At 41.9% G+C, this 17,497-nt stretch overlaps 1 protein-coding gene across 2 annotated transcripts in view; it reads right to left on the bottom strand.

The window, feature by feature from the left end:
- RHBDF2 (rhomboid 5 homolog 2) overlaps positions 1-10,641 on the bottom strand; it is a 74,146-nt gene extending 63,505 nt beyond the window's left edge. The window contains exon 1 of one of the 2 annotated variants that reach the window (XM_063120341.1): positions 10,566-10,641. The gene's annotated coding sequence lies outside the window, so the exon portion shown is untranslated. Of the gene's footprint in view, positions 1-10,136; positions 10,181-10,565 lie in introns of those variants that run through there. The other variant, XM_063120340.1, reaches the window with a different exon arrangement.
- Between the last annotated feature and the right edge of the window lie 6,856 nt (positions 10,642-17,497).

Here is a 17,497-nt window from a genome sequence, read left to right on the forward strand (position 1 = left end):
ACATTTTGCAGATTTTTTTTTTATGATTTAGTGTGACTGAATACTGTTAAGATCATAAATTAAAAGTAAGTTTTTTTCAGAATACAGAGCAATTTAAACAATAGCAGTCTGGATCCTGATTAACTTTTTAATCAGGTGTGCCATTCAATGAGGATTAATATTACAAACTCCACTTGCCAGAACACTTATTCACAGACTTTGATTTACTGAATGTGGAACATGCAGAGGTAACCTGTTAGAACTTTGCTATAAATATTTCTGTTTCCAAAAAAGAATTCAGTTTAGAATCTTAAAATGAGGACATTATTGCTCTAGTCTACATACTATTTCCTACAGAACACTGCTGTTATTTGCTGCACCATTAAAAATTGGATAGCTAGGCTGCATATTAAGAATTGTACAAGCAGCAACTAGATCTAATCTGGAGAGTTAGATTTTTTATGTACTAATGAGTATTATAACTTTATATATTTGTAGTAACGTACATTATTTTAAAAGAATTAACCTTTGTTTTGATTTAAGCCACTGAGGAAGGCCATACAGGCTGTAACGCATTTGGCTTGTTTAGAGGTCGTGCCAAAAATTCTTTCCTCTCTTGTTTCCATGAGCATCCAGCAAGGAGTGATTTGAACCACTGTTACATCACTGTCATCTTATGGACTATATATTGTCCCTTTTCATTCCTACATAGCGAGTGCTGGGCTTTGAGAATTTATCATGCATTATTTTGTACTGAACACAGTTGTCTTTCTTATCATCATCTAAATATGTGGGGATCACACCCCCAGTTTGAATAAAGCTTGTGCTCTATACTTATAGTTTATTATATTAGTGGTTTTTAAATTATAGTAATATTGTTATACCTCTGACTTTTTCTGATGCTGTCAGGGTGGATTTGATTTAAATCACTACTCAGAAAGACTTGATTTAATCATGTGACTTCCCCCTCTCCCCGCAAAAAAATGTACTCTTCCTCGCTACCGTATTCCTTCGATTCTAAGTCGAAGAGCACTTTTCCCTCCATATATGCATCTCTAAAAACGGGGTGCATCTTAGAATCGCGGGTGCGATTATTATTCTTAGAATCAAAGCTTTTTTTCTGTTGGTGGTACTGAAATTAGTGTGCGTCTTACAATCGATGGCGCCTTACAATCGAAGAAATACGGGTATATTTTACACAACTCAGAGTTACCAAAGACTCATTCTTGCTGGTATAATCTTAATATTTACAACCAGATGAAGGTTTCATTTTTAGAACAGCAACTTTTCAGATTAGTTTTACAGTTATATCAAAAAAATACTGATTTGGTTATACTAGTAGAAACACATCATAGATAGATAATTATGAAATTATTGTGAGGTTAACTATCTCCAGTTTAATAGGCTAATCATTCATATTTGGACAACTTTTCTGCTGTACTTTACCGGAAGGAAAAAAATAATCTTACAGAAACCTCTGGAAGAGCATGACATCGTGAATGGATTAAAGGAATTGCTCATTATAGCTTCCTTTTTCTGTGGACATGAAATGGAAGCCTTTGTCCCCTATATAAACTGTCAATAAACAGTGGCTGTAATCCACAAGTCTTAAAATCAGTAAGATACAAAATGCACCCACCAAAAGGCCTCTTTGTTGTGGTCCAAAGTGAGAGAAACTGCTTCAAAGCTTAATGCCAGAAGTGTCACTTCTAACAAGTGCTAGAGAAAGGTGGAAGCCCTCGTTTTCTATTCTTCCTGATCCTTGCTTTTAGGGCTGTGTTCATAATTTTTTAAGGAAAAAGATGTGTGTGAGGGAGAGAATTAGGTTATACCAGAGATAAATGTTAGTTTCAAACAGTGTTCCTACTAAAACGGCAAAATGTAGCATAGTGGTTAGAACACTGGACCAGGACAGGGGAGACCCAAGTTCAAATCCCCACTCCACTGGGTTAATCTGGCTCTGTTACTATCTTTCCACCTAACCTACCTCACAGGTTTGTTGTCAAGATAGAATGGCAGGAACCATGTGTGCCACCTTGAGCTCTTTAAAAGAAAGGTGGGCTCAGTGGTGGAGGTGGAAAATCTTCCACAGAAAATTTTCAAATGCTTTATTTTTCCACAGAAAAAAATCTGTTTCATTACTTGATTAGTACAAATGAATGTATGCCATTTGCAAATGCAGTTTCAGGCAAACGTGGCAGTTTCAAAAATGTAATTAATGTTTTTAAGGTGATTACTCCTGGCAAGCATGTGCAAGAATACATATATGTCACTGAAATACATATATGCCTCAGAATGAAATGTAACTAATAAACAGTCGCAGCTAAAGTGAAGGTGTCCCAAGAACCTCAGAAGAAAAGAGTTAAGCTCTGTTGAAATAGATGTGTGATGGCCAGCCTATCATGCATAGTTCTTTGAGTTTCTAAAATTTGGGTGTCAGTACTGGGGAAAAGGCAGGATATAATAATAACAACAACAACAACAACAACAACAGTTTTTGTATCCTTTGTTTCCCCCCCTTAAATTTAAGTAATGTCAGGTAAGTACATGTTATTTTCTTTAATTTTTTACAAGTATTCCAATAAGAATTCTATATAATATAACATTTAAATCAAAATAAATGTGCTTTAATTTCCTCTCACAAATATTTCAGGTCAAATACTTGTAATCCATTTTGGGAGGGGGGCGGTGGAATAACATGGGATAATTTGTTTAGCTTTGTTTACTAAATACAAGTAAAATAAACATGCTAAATTATATCTTTCTAAGGCAAGAATGGGCAACCTGTGGCCCTCCTGATGGCCTACAACTCCCATCAGTCCCAGCCAGCATACCCAGTGGTGGGTGAGGGCTGATGGAAGTTGTAGGCCAAAACATCTGTAGGGCCACAAGTTGCCCACTCCTGCCTAAGACTTCAGAACATTTCCTGATGTAAACTATTTTCCTATGCAAATGAACCAGGGAAATTATTCCAATTAAAAGTTTTCTAGAAAACGCACATCACTAGGTGGGATATAAATGTAATAAATGCAATAAACACATAATACAAAGTGTGAATCAACCTTCAAGACAACTATTCCTATGCTGGTGCCCTCCAGATGTTGTGAACTGCAAGTCCAAGTATTCCCAATTACTGGCCATGATTGCTAGGGCTGCTGGGAGTTGGTCCAAAGCATCTGGAAGGCAGCAGTTTGAGGAAGGCTGCCCCAACGATTTACACCTCCAGAGTAAATGCAGCCTGTCCATCCATTATACCACATGGATCCCAGTTAGTGATAAATTAGCTGCTAAACACAAATCCAAACACCAAGGCAGAGTTCCTGGCCAGATGGCAAGCAGGAAGGGAGTTTTCGTCTCTCTCACAACCCACAAAAGCAGCTTGCTCCTATGAGTTCATTTTCCAAACCCTGTTGAATGAGAAAACTATAATGTCAGACACAGTCCTCAGCCTAAATTTCATTTAGTGATCTTGGGCATACTACTTCCTCATTGCACAAAAAGAAAAAGAATGAAATTTGAGCCTTATGGAACCTTAGTACAAGAAATTTCATCAAGTGAGACCTTACAGCAGCGTCTGAACAAGGTATTTAAGGTTAATAATTTCCACTGCGGCAGTGCAATCATTTAAATGTACATTTTTTAATGTTCGTTGACAATCCCTAAAGGTTAGGAAACATTAGAAGGGAGTATTGAAAATCAATCACCATATCACTAGTTATGCTAGGAAATAATCCGGCATATCCTCTCTTCTGGGTATTTAAATGACACTGCTAAACAAAAGGACGGCTGTTATTATGAAAGCCATAGATACCGAAGATTGTGTTAAGGAAGTGTCCAATTGTAAGTGGCATTTATATAGAAGATTTGGTTAATCACGGAATTGGAAAAACTAACCAGAACAACTCATTCCCAGAATTATCTTTTGACATCTGTACTGTTGAAACCAGCTAACCACGACTTATCAGCCCTGCTGAAGACCATCCCCATAAAGGGTGTTCCTCCTGCATTTCAGCAGGCTGTACTGAGTGGAGAAGCAGGGCCATTCTATCCCTGATGAAAGACTTCATTCCCCCACTTCCCTTCCTATTCCCTTTTCCTCCTGTGTCGTTTCCTTTTAGATTGTAAGCCTGAGGGAGGTGTTGTGCTTTACTGATTACATGTAAGCTGCTCTGGAAGACTTTCTAGCTTAGATGCAGAGTAAAAATACTTTAAATAAATAAATACTAGAGTAGTAATCATGTGACCAGAGATCCATGACTACAACTCTAGAATTATGGTGATTATTGCTATATCCTCCTTGTGTTTATGTTTTGGTGGCAAATGTTATTTTGGGGGATAGTGGGGAGAAACTATTAGATTCATAAGAAGGAAAATGAAAATACTTGCCTCACCTGGTTGGAGGTGGTGCTGGATCTAAAAAGATTGATGTTTTACAACCCACTCACCTTTGGGATAGTAAGGAGACAAATTCTTTTTGCAATAATAATCCAATTAGAGAAGCTCTGCATTTTGCACAGCAATTGTATTGGCCAAGAGAGCACTGGTTTTTCACCATTATTTCTTGCAGCCAAAGTGTGAAGTGTGATGACAGGGTGTGTATCCTGATTGGGCCATGGCTTGCAAAGGGCATTTGGGTGTTTTAAAGCCACACGCCCACCACATAAAATAAGGAGCTGCTTTAAGTAGGAAATCTCAGCTTGGTGAAATATAGAAAGGGAATAAGTAATGTTCCTAATACTAAACCAGATCTGGCTTCATATAGTCTAAATCATGGGTAGACAATTTGTGGCCCTCCAGATGTTTTGGCCTACAACTCTGATCATCCCACACCATTGGCTATGCTGGCTAGGGAATATGGGAGTTGTAAGCCAAAACATCTGGAGGGCCACAAGTTGCCAATCCCAGTTCAATGATCTCTGCCAGCAGCTCTCCAGGATTTCAGACTGGAGTCTTTTCCAGCCTTACCTTCAGATGCCACGGATTGGAAATGTTTCCTACCACTGCACTATGGAGAGCGGTGGCCATTCTGCGATCAACTGAAGGTTGACACTATAATTGGTTACAGGCAAGGCTCTGTTGGTTTCAGTCAAATCTCTCGACAGATTTATACCACTCACCAAAGTGCAGGTTCTGCTAGAAGCCACATGTCTGGGAAACCTCTCTCTATAGGAGTACTGCCTTATGAAAACATGCAAAGTTAGAGGTCTAGAAGTTCACACAAAGGAAGTCCTTCCTTTGGGACATTGTTTAACAATAGAAATAAATTAAACTAAAATGTCTGTATCTTTCTAACTTAATAATTTTCAATTGAAAGAGGGTGCAAGAAGGGATGTGTCCAAATGAGCACTTTCCTGCTGATCTTAGCAGAATTACACTCATGGTGGAGGAAAGGAATAGAAAGGCGACCACTGTGATTCCTCTTTCCCCCTGCAGCCCTCTGTACCTTCTCAGAAGCTGCTGGAGGGCTGGAGGGATCCTCCGGAGCAGCATGATAGGTAACACAGGGGGCTGAAGGGAGAACTGGCAGAGACCACCTGACTGCCCCCTTCCTCCAGCTGGGAGCCTCCACAGGATCCAGTGCCTTCCATGGAAGAAAGGAGGCCTTTACAGAATTGATCCAAAGTCACACACTATCGTACACTTCACATTAATCCAGAATACAGGATATCCTCTTGTTCTATATTCATAGTCACCAGTACAAGTTACACAAACCTCAATTTTGAGAGCAGAGTGTTTAAAGGGCAAGTAGCTTGCAGTGTGGGCTTAACTGTCGAGCTCTAGAGCAGATATCTATAACGTATGTAAATAAACACTTATTAGAAGGGATTTTATAAACGAGGTATGGCCAACATTTAGTGCCCGGCTAGTCTGAGATTCTGGTTTTTCCCCTTCAGTTAGGGATGTAATCATTTTATCCTAGTGCAAATACACAGGTCAATAAGATTCACCGCAAAGCAAGATATAGTCAGTAGACATCAGCACTGCAATTTTAAACATGTGCCTAATACAAGGAGGGTGCAGTTTAGACTATACTATCATTGAAGAGATCTTTATGAAGTCTGCAAGTTCTCCTTGCAATGTCACCCCTACACCTTACTACTACATTAAAGGGACGCAGATTTGTACCAATGTATCTGGCCCCATGATGGCTGGCGAGCCTTAGATAAGATTCATGCTCCTTTCATTTATTTCAATTCTATACTGTGCAGTAGCCAAAAGCTCTCTGGGCAGTTCACAAAAAATGCTCAGTCCTGGGCCATCTCTGCCCAGTCACATATAAAACTTCTGGATGATGTTGTAGCGACACATAAGCGTGGCTATTCCAAGGGCAGTAGCACCAACACGACCAACTTAAAACGATAATTCTATGCACAATGTGGAGTAGGCCCCTTTGCTGCCTCAGTAGATAAATAATCAGAACGGAACAAGTTCAGACATGATGGGAAGCCCTTGGGAAATCCAGGTTCCCAATGGCATGGAGGAGCCATACACACATACTGGATGCGCCTATGGCTTTCTCATTAGAGCCAAATGTGCAGGTGCATTAGCACTGGGGAGTATGGCCAGCAGGCACATTCCAGGCTTCTCTCCACATTCAGTGTATGTTAGAGGGCAACATCTGAAAAACAGCCCCAAAGAAAAAGCCCTACAACTCCCAGTGCCCCATTGTGACTGCTTGTCTATGGGCACAATCATTCATATTACCTGGACTTCAGAAGTTAGTTAATATTTCTGCTATCCAATGGCATTAAATATCACGAGGCGGAAATAGCCTTCCTCTAATTGCTAGGACTGGAACGTAGGGGAACTTACTGTATCAATGGTTGAAACAGGGCCCACCAGTCAGCACTCAATTTTGCCAACAAGCTGTTTTGAGGGGGAAATGGGCTAGGAGGAAAACACCAAGGACAAAGCCAACTGTTGGCTACCCACTCCTTCTCACCACAACAAGCGTTACTACAACAACTTCTCCTTCCCCCCCATCTCTGCAGCAAAAGGAACAGAAATGTTCTTTTCTCAGCAAGGTCCCCACAAGCCTATTTAGCTATGCAAAAACATTGGTTTCTGAAAAAAAGGAGGAGAGGGAACCTACATCATAACTAGAGACAAAACTATTTGGGCCAAGAGCTGCCAGCTACCAATCCCTCTACCTACCGATAGAACTGCCTTGCTTTGTTGTCAGGGCTCCCAACATTACAAACGCGCAGTGGAATTTTAAGTGGTGCAGCATTAAAAAAAAAGTATACCAAGTAATGAAATCAATTGAGTATCAAAACATAGTTCTGGAGTCTGCATGAAAGAAGTAAGTTTGTAAGTTCTGCATAAAGGATTCACACAACTAACTCCATAAAAATGGCTTGCGAATTGCCCCAGTATGAATGACTCACACAGTACAGGTCAAGTTTTACTATCTTTGTCTTCTCCCCAACCTCCCCACAGACTTGGAGCTGACTTGGATCCAAATATCCCCTTTTCACCATTATTTTGTTAGCTCTTCAGCATTTCCCCCCCCTCCAACAATCTGATTTGAGTTCTCCAATAAGGAATTTCAGCTGTTGTAGAAATTGTCTGGGAATTCCCTTCTGGATAGACTGGGCCTCATAACTGAACCAGCATGGTCCTTTATTTGATGGAGAAATTACAATTCTCTCATTTTGTTTTCCTACTAAAATCCTATTATCTTGGAAAACCATTTCCCCTTATTAGAGCAATTCTACACTTCCAACCTTTATCTCTCACCCTCTTTTATTATGAAACAGAAATACTTCATTTCTTGAATTAAGCTTAACCTGTTATATCAAGACAGAGCTTGGAAACCCAGCACTGCACCAGCCAGATATGTAGGCGAAGTTCACAAGAATGGCGCGAAGGAGAAAAGCATCCTCTGTTTGTTTGTCCCAAGCGTCTGGCCACCAGACATATTTGGCCTCCCATCACAGAGGTTCCACTTCTAGAACAAAAGCCACTGCTATCCCCAAATCATGGATCAATGAAAACTATGTTAATCCAATGCTGTGTGAAGCAGTTGTTTCTTCCACGTGCCCTTAATAACTATTGAATTAATTTCATCAGATGAACTTATGGTTTGAAGAAGGAAAGGAACAGATCTCTCTATTCACACCCTCACACTGTTCATGGTTTTGTAAATTGCTATTCTAACATGTCCCTTTTATGTCGTTCTTGCCTCTCTGATCTAAAAGTCCTCACTGTTTAAACTTTTCTTCTGAACCAAGATCTTCTATCTTTGCTACATTAGCTGTCCTTTTCTATGTTCTTCTCCCGAACTTTACTCCTGCCGTTTTAGAGACAGGGCAATCAGATCTGCATCCTAAATAACATTTGGAAGCACAAGAACTTTTGTATAAAAACAGCATGATGTGCAATGCAAGCAGTTTACCAATGTGGCAGCCATAGGAAACTTCACCCCTTTTGCCTCCTTGGCGTGGTTGTGATGCCACTGCACACCTTAAAGTGTAGAGCAACTTCAAAGCGTTTCTCTTCCTTAACCTGATTCTAGCAATCTCAAGAGCACTGTTGTAGCAACAATGGCGTCTTGGGGCACCTTCAAGACTAACATGTTTGTTATGGTACTAGGTAAAGCCCATGTCACTATGGGCACTAGCAGTCCTGCGCCTTTCCATTTTTGTCCCTTAGTCCCTTTCACCACAGAGGGGCTCATGAATAATGCAAATATGGCTAATGCATAGTGAATTCTCCCCCCCCCCAAATGTGCATGTTGCACAGCTCCGCCCCTCCCCTCCCTCATACTAATTGGTTGTCTCTGTCCCCCTCCCTGCTGGTTGCCTTGGTCTACTTCTCCTGCCCAGCCTAACTGCAGCTGCACCAGAGGCCTGCCTTTGTGCCACACTGACTGGCCAAGCAGGGCTGTTTGCCATCCTGCTGGTGGAGGGGCTGCCCTGCCTGTTTGGTGTGGAGGAAATTAATTTGCTATTAAAGCTCAAGTTTTGAACTTTTTAAAACTTCCAAAGTTTTCTGCACATCTACACTGCTCAAGTTTTAGTTTAAAACCAAAATGAGCAAAACTGGTCTGGTAAATCTCGAGTAATAATCCTTACACTACCATATTTGCATACAGATAGGTTTTTATGGGAAGGAATCCATGAAAGCGTATGCCATAATCAATTTGTTAGTCTTCAAGGTGCCACAAGACTTCTTTTTGTTTCCTGACGCAATGTGGTTATGGCCACCCCCTACCTTAATTTATGAGCACAACTTTGCTAGAAAATCCAGAGGAATTCCAAAATGAATGTAATGTAATACCTTTATTAGGCCAACTCTACGATCTCCCCAAAAATGTACCAGTTTTTGAGATCTCCAGATCTCTTCGCCAGTCAAGATGTTACAAAAAGAAAGTTGGCAGGGGGAGGGGGGGAGGCTGACTGGATGTTGCAGTCAAATTGTCTGCATAGTCAGAGCCATGGCTGCCTTTTGGGGTGGGGTGTATACCTGAGATAATATCTTTGAACATAGCCAAGCTTCCCCCTGCATAATTTAAAGCACCACTGGTAGAGTTTGAATATAATGAATTAGGACACAAGCAAGGCTACAATCCTTTGCACGCTTAGTTTGAAGTAGGCCTTACTGAAATCAGCAAGACTTCCTTTTGTGAGTATATATGCCTCACATCTCATTGTAAACTATTCTTACCAGCAAAAGGATTACAGATTTATAGAAAAGAAAAACCAAGACTTGGAGACAAGATCCCAGAATTAGTCACTGGGATGGATGTGGGGGGCGGGGGAGAGAAAACTGAAGTTACAAGGACGAGAAAAGACCAACAAAAGCATATGATGAAATCCTGGAAGTTTTAAACTCCATCTTAATAGATTCAAGTTATTCCACAAAGACTGAGGAAGCAGACAAGAGAGACATGGACAGTCTTGCAACAGAGAAATAAATACTGGAGATAGGAGGACTCCACGCTGCGGGCGGGGTGAGAGAAAGGAGGAAACGCGGGAACAAGAAAGGCGAAGGAGAGAGAAGGCCGAAAGGATTCACACCTACTCACGAAACTTTTCCAGTGAGAGAAGGAAAGCAAATAACAGAAAGAAAGGAGAGAGAGGAAGAAGAAAGGAATCCAAACAAGGGACGTACAAGAGCGCGCAACCAGGGCAAAGAGAAACTAAACAACGTACTTATAAGCACCGGGCGGCGACCTGTTGAGAAATTTGGCTCCTTTGTGGCGGCCGGGGTGGGGCAGGTTGCGATGGGGGCGTAATGCAGAGATGCCGGTTGCAAGCCCGAGTCCGTCCTCGCCCCCTCGCAGGACGCTCTCATCTATTTCCGATCCCCCCAGCCCCTCGACTGCTCCAACTCCACCGTTCGCAACCCAGGCAGTAGCGTGTCGCCACCGGTTGGAGGGAGAGGGCGTGGATGGGGTGGGCAACACCCAGAAACAGGGATCGGATCAAACCAACCCGGTAGCGAGTAACTGTCAAACGAGAAGAGAGGCCGATCCGGGCGCGGGGTGGTTGGTTGGGAGGAAGAGTTCCGAAATGAGTAAGCACGAGGTCAAAGCTACCTCCCACTCCCGGGGACCGGAGCAGCAGCGGCGGCGCCCTTACCAGCAGCGCGTCCAGGCGGCCGCATCCAGTCCAGAGGGCGCGTCCGGCGACACGCGCCTTCCCTCCCTCTACCTGGGGAAGTAGCAAGGGGAGGAGCCGAGTTCTGGTAGGCGGAGGGAGGGGCGGAGCGCCAGTCATGGGAGAAAGGGCAGGTGGGAGAACCATGTGGCCTAGAGCGGAGTGGTTTCCTCTTCGCGGAAGCGCCGTCATCGGGAGCGGCCCCGGGCATTCTTGCCGCAGCGGGGCTTGTCCTGGTGCCCCGACCTGGCTAGGAGCCCGCCCCATTTGAAGTCCAAAGGCATAGGTAGCGGGGCGAGTGGGGGCTGACTTCTGAACAGACGAATGTGTGGGGTTGTGCTGCAAGGCTGCTGTCCTAAGTGGCCACATGCCTCTCTGCCCGCCCAACTCCGCATAGAATCGGGCTGCGTGGTTGGAGCTCCCCGCGTGGCTCGTTACCTTTTGTTCTGTGTTAGAACTGCCAGATCCATCGAACAGAGTGGGATGCAAAGGAGAACTGACACTTAGAATTAAAGAATTCTGAACCCAGGAATGGGGTTTGAATGCCAGACCTGAACGGAGCTCACAGTCACCTTTCCACTTGAAAATCCATTCCTCTTCACTTCAAAGCTTTCTTGGTTTCAGCAGCATACGTATGTGTGTGTGTTGCTACTTCTGCTGCTAAACTTGAAGTCAGAAATCCTTCTGCCCACCCCCAGTCTGGAGAGCTGTACACATATCGTACCAGTTGAGTCCAGGCTCCAAAATTAAAAGCAAATTTCCTCTCTTGCTCTCACTCAAGATGTGGCATATTATTGAGAAGTGGTAGACAAGGATCAATGCAAGATCACCACCACCGCCCAATTCTTTGGGACTAGAGTTTTAGGGTGCAATCCTAGTATGTTCAGACAGGAAAAAAAGTCGTACAACTCCCAGCATCCCCCAGCTAATATGGCTAGCTGGGGAATAGGATTTGCGCCCTTAGGTTCCATGGTACCTGGTGGAAATGGGAAAGAGGTTTCTAACAGATCACTACTCAGAAGTAAATCCTATTTCTTAAATGGGCTTACTTCTAAGTAATCATGTGCAGACCAACTGTGGTGGTCTGTGCACCCAGCAACTGAGAGGAAGAAGCAGTTTGTAACCTGAGAGTCCTCCACTGAGTCGATGGGTAGAATATTCAGGCTGTAATGTACACTTATCTGGGAGTAAGCTTCATTGAACTTCACTGGACTTGGATATGAGTAAAGCCTCATAGGATTGGGCTGCATGGTTTAAATAACAATGGTCAATGGTGACACCAAAACCCTCATCAGTCTGAATGTTATGCAGAGCAACTTGGAGATTATTTTAATGGTATAGCCAGTAATGTCCCTAGGAATATATCATATTGCTGCTTGTTTTCAGATATCTCAGTGAAGTCCTAAAAATGTGTTTGCTACTGCCTAATACTGGGTTCAGTTGATGCTGTAGAGTTGTGCCTAAGAGGGACAAAGGCAGAAGGATGTGTCTTATTCCATGATTTACTTGTATCCAGACGTATTCTTTAGAAACGCAGAATTTAGCTTGAACAATGTGGACTGGTTGGTTATATTCAGGCTTTTGTTTCACTTTGATATGGTACAGATCCATGGGTGGGTGGGTGTCCTTCCTTACATCACCAGACATCATTATTAGGTAAGTGGCCTTACTACTTCACAACATTGGTATTTGTACCCACTGTGTCCAAAAAAGCATGGGTGGGGTGGGAGTGCTACCACGTATAGATTCTATATGCATACTTGGTTCATTCAAAAGTAGGACAGCTCCCTGTTATGCATTCGCATTTCAATCGGGATCTAAAAATTAATTCCTTTCATCTGCAGAACTAAAATGAAAGAAGTGAACCAAAAATTAAAGCGATTGCTCTTAGAACACACTGTTATTTATTTATTTATTACATTTCTATACCGCCCAATAGCCGGAGCTCTCTGGGCGGTTCACAAAAATAATAACTGTTATTATCCCCATGATGTATACCACAGTCACAGGAGCTCTCAAGTGCTCACTCTTCCTCCTCTTTAAGATGATAAATGCACTAAAAGTCCAGCCAGGAAACATGGACCATCTCTCACTTCCTGTGTAGTTGAATGAATGATTAAAAATACTTTGGGACCTACTTAGCTCCTTTTGAAGTCATGCTTTCAGTGTTTGGTGAAAACTTGCAAACTTTGCATTAACAGTCAGCAGAGCACGCTGTATGATTCAGAAATGAAACTCACACCCTGATTAAAGTATCTCAGGGACTCTCTCTCCATCTGCAACAAGAGGAACACTTTTTCCATGACAATATTGACACATATATTTTATTTATTTATTTAAACCTTTCTTAGCTGCCTTTCAGGGCAGAAGCCCTCCCAAGGCAGCTTACAACCGTACATAAAAACAGTATAAACATTAAAAGCATAGACAGTAAAATATCAGTTAAAAACAATAAAAGCTAACAGGAATAACTAACAATAAAAACAAGGGCAGTAGCAGAAAAACTGTATTCATTTATGAGAAGGCCATAATAAAATGAAATGTTTTTAAGGCCTTCGTAAAAGCTTGTATGGATGGTGCATGGCAGACAGTTTGTTCCACAGGTGTGGGGCCAACGCTGAGAAGGCCCTCACCCATGTGGAGACCCACCTAATTTCTATCACTGGTGGGCAGGTGAGAAGGGCCTCTCCTTTTGATCTTAAAGTGCAGGCAGGCTGATATGGGTGAAGGCTTGGTCCCAAATCATTAAGGGCTTTAATGGTCAAAACCAGCACTTTGAATTGGGCTCCGAAGCACACAGGTAGCCAGTGCAGCTGGTGCAGTATAGTTAGGAGGTCACAGCAATTTGCAAACTGGTTCCTTCATATCGGAGAGAGATTCTTCCCCGCCTCCTCATATGATCCCCTCACCTGCTAGTTATAGGATGGCGGCTTAACTAAAAATTCCCATCAACTCAAGTTATAACAGCTACAATCTGATGCACACCTATGTGGGAGTAAGCCCCATTGAACACAGTAGGATTTACTTCTGAGTAAACATGCATAGGCTTGCACTGTGAGTTTGTATGGGGTGAAGCAGGACCTTTTCTGTTTCGCCTCAACATCTTATTTCATAAGGCTGGTGAGCAACTTGTGACCCTTCGGATGTTTTGGTCTAGAACTCCAAATCCAGCATAGGCAATAGTGAGGGATGATGGGAGTTGTAGGCCAAAACATCTGGTGGGCCACAAGTTGCCCAGTCAGGCAATAAGGCCTGCTGAAACCTGTATACTTTTAGAAAAAAACAGATTTCTTTTCTTTTCTGTTAGTCAAGCCTCTGCCCTTTGGTTTTGTTTAATAAAATAGGTTTCAGATGGAATAGGTTTATATTTTTCACATCTGGCACTTTTTACATGATTCTTGTAGCTTTCCTCCATGAGTACAAGAGTACCCCAAGGCATAATCCTCCTCCTCACCATTTTACCCTCACAACAACAACCCTGTGAGGTAGGTTGGGCTGAGAGTCTGTGACTGGCCCAAAGTCACCCAGTGGGTTTCCATGGCTGAGTGGGGACTAGAACCTGGATCTCCCAATTCCCAATCCGACACTTTAGCCACTATGCCACACTGGCTCTCCTGAGTCTTGTGAGTCCAAGTCCAAAAACTTTAACCACTACACACCATAATGGGAAGATCCTAACATGGCCGCTGTATTGCTCTTAGCATACCAGGCATCATCATTCAATCAATAGCATGCATCTAGTAGTTTTCCATGGTAATTTGATTCTCTAATACTCAAGGGAGAATCCAGTGAACAGATAAGTAATTGGGTGCTTGGAAACTCAGCTTGCCCCTGCCCCATCCCAGCATTCCTTCAAGCTACCCAAAGGACCCTTCCAGGAATCACATTTTGAATTTAGGATTGGCCAAGAGGATTTACTTTTTGACTTGCTGCTGCATGAGCCAAGATTTAGACAAAGTCAGGGCCAGCCCAAGACCTTTTAGTGCTTGAGGTGAAGGCCATGATGGCAATTGAAATGTACTTGACCTCATAATAATAATAATAATGAATTTATTTCTCACCCGCCTTTCCATTCTGATCGAGGCAGGGAACAACAGTAAATATAAAACACATAAAACTGAATTAAAACATAATATACATTGTTAAACTATCCTAAAATCATTTTAAGACATCCTAAAATCATTTTTTTAAAACATCCTAAAATATTTTTTAAAAAACATCCTAAAATTACACTGCCGGAAGAGATCAGCTTTCTTAAATGCTGATAGACTCAAAAGCTGGGCTGGAGTAAGTACCCTCCACCACCCTTGAGGCAACAGCCTAGTTTAGAGGGGTCTAAGACAGGTTGTGTGGCCTACACATTTCTGCCCTCCAACATGGGGAATAATTCTTGAGGTGCAGCTAGGGGGCTGGCACTGCTTCTACCCAGTATCTGCCACCTGAGGAAAATTACCTCACTCTGTGGAAATGTAGGACTGGCCCTTTAATTTCTGCTCCCTAGCATGATCATCCATAGAGCTTTGGGGAGAATTCTCTCATTTTGCTCTTCCTCTCCTTATTCTCACTTGCTGCCCGCTCAGTTTATGGTCAATTTAAAACATGGATCCTGGTAAAAATTAGTTGTCCACCAGGGTACTACAAGAATTAGTTTAGGATAGCTGAAGCAAAGCAAAGATAAAAATAATCAGGCCAATATACATCTTTGGTGAGGTGAAGTACCAAAATGTAAACCGATATAATTTTTGTGAACTGCCCAGGGAGCTTTGGCTATTGGGCAGTATAAATATGCAATAAATAAATAAATAAATAAATAAAATAATCCCATTCAAAATTAGCAGCCTTATTCTGTGTTTACTTAGCAGTCATTCACACTGAGCTCAATAGGACTTACTCCCAAGTAAATATGCCTAGGATTGTGCCCTGATATTGGCTGTGGGCTTGACCCAAAGGGAGCAAATTTATAAAACTTCAGTAGAAATTTGTAATGTATTGTAATGATAAACATGGGACAATGTTCTGTCATATTCTTTGATTTCATCTTTGTAATATGTATCCTTGCACTGATTTGATTTTTGATTAAAAATGTTCATTTAATTGGAAAAAATCCTTGTTGAACTCAGTGAGACCTACTTCTCGGTCAGTAAGGCATGCAATTTAACTAAACTCTAGACTGCGGAATGATTCAGTAGCTCATATCCTCCCCCCCACACACATACAATTTAACAGTGTAATGTTTATGTGTGGTGTTCCTATTCCTAATACTCTATTAGGAATAGGAAGACCTGGTTCAAATTCCCATTCAGCTATAAAGCTCACTGAGTTCCTGGGACAATCACTGTCTCTCAGCCTAACCTATCTCTCAGGGAAAGTGGAAGTGAGAACCGCATACATCAGGATGAGCTTCTTGAAAGAAGGGGTGGGATATAAATGTGAGAAATGTTAAATAAAGGCTTAATTTTGTTAGCAGAAGTTTCCATACTGCTTGTTTGCAAATAATCTAGGTTCTTCCATAAAGAGAGAATATTAATGCAACCCTCTTTAAAAAATAAAATAAAGTTACCCGGAGAACAATACCTGAGATTTTATTTTATTCTCTGAATAAAACAAATGCTGATATTTGGTGTTCTAACATAAGTGTTGTAATGAAGTGTCTCTTTTAACCCAAGTTTTCTTAGATTCATTTGGTCCAATTATGGGGTTTTGTCACCATCTGCTGGTAGCGTCTAGTTAATGCAGTTTGTATAACCCTCTCCTCCTAATACAGAACAGCCTTCCCCAACGTGGTGCCCTCCAGATGTCTATTGGACTACAACCCACCTAGCATGGCCAATGGTAGAAACTGTAGCCAAACGCATCTGGAAGGTGTCACGTAGAGGAAGGCTGTTGCAAACTTTGGGCCCAAACTTCTTCTTGTATTAAAAATAGATAAATTAGCAGCCTCATGTGGCTACTTTGAACATTGAAGAAGTGGTGATGGGGGAAGGAAGTGTTTAACCACTTTCCTTTCACGCCACCACCACCCCTCCTGAAGCTACTATTTGTCCTGCTAGAAAAAACAATGTGTTACCAATAGGGTGTCCTCTTGTGAATTGCCGAAGAAGGGGGACATGCATCACGAAAAAAGGAGACATGTTTTTGTATAAAATGTGCATATGCTAATTTACATGTATAGATGTAAATTTAGAAATAATTTGTTATAATTTAAAAAGAAATGCAAGACAATTCATCATAGTGTGGAAGACTGTGCCGGGGATTTCTCCGCCTTGTTCCATCTGCTGTTGATGGACAACCCCAAGACCCAGATTTTCCTTAAGATGGTTCTTTATCTTTACACTGGACCTGGATCAGACAACTCTTCAAACAGGAGGCCTTCAAAACAAAAGGCAGTCCTTCAAATATTTATTTATTTATTTATTTATTTATTTCATTTTTATACCGCCCAATAGCTGAAGCTCTCTGGGCGGTTCACAAATATAGGACTGTCTTCTGTAAAGGAGGACATATGGCCACCCTAGTTACTATTCTGGTAGCAGGGTGCATTTCTCTATTGGTAGATCTCTTCGTTACAAGGGCTTTGCATGGAAATACTGATAGGCTATGTCCACAGGCTAATCCTTGCCTGAACACCCTAGTCTGTCAAGTTTGGATAGCTCTGATTTCTTCTGCCCTGAACCCCTCCCTTCTGCCAAGGTCTAGGGAAAAAACAAAAAAGGGAAAACCCTTTGGATTTACTTCCTCAAAGCCTAGAAGACATGAAACATAAGAAAACCTTGTGAAGTGTCATTAGAATACAAGGGATGGCTTACCAAGGGGTGTCGTTCCCTGACACACGGGATAGATTTTAGTGAGAAATTCCTGTTTAAAATAATACAGCCAAATGTCTGGCTATAAAAAAGGAAGTTTGTTTGGGGTGG

The sequence above is a fragment of the Elgaria multicarinata genome, chromosome 3, assembly GCF_023053635.1.
Source record: "Elgaria multicarinata webbii isolate HBS135686 ecotype San Diego chromosome 3, rElgMul1.1.pri, whole genome shotgun sequence".
Lineage (NCBI taxonomy): Eukaryota > Metazoa > Chordata > Lepidosauria > Squamata > Anguidae > Elgaria > Elgaria multicarinata.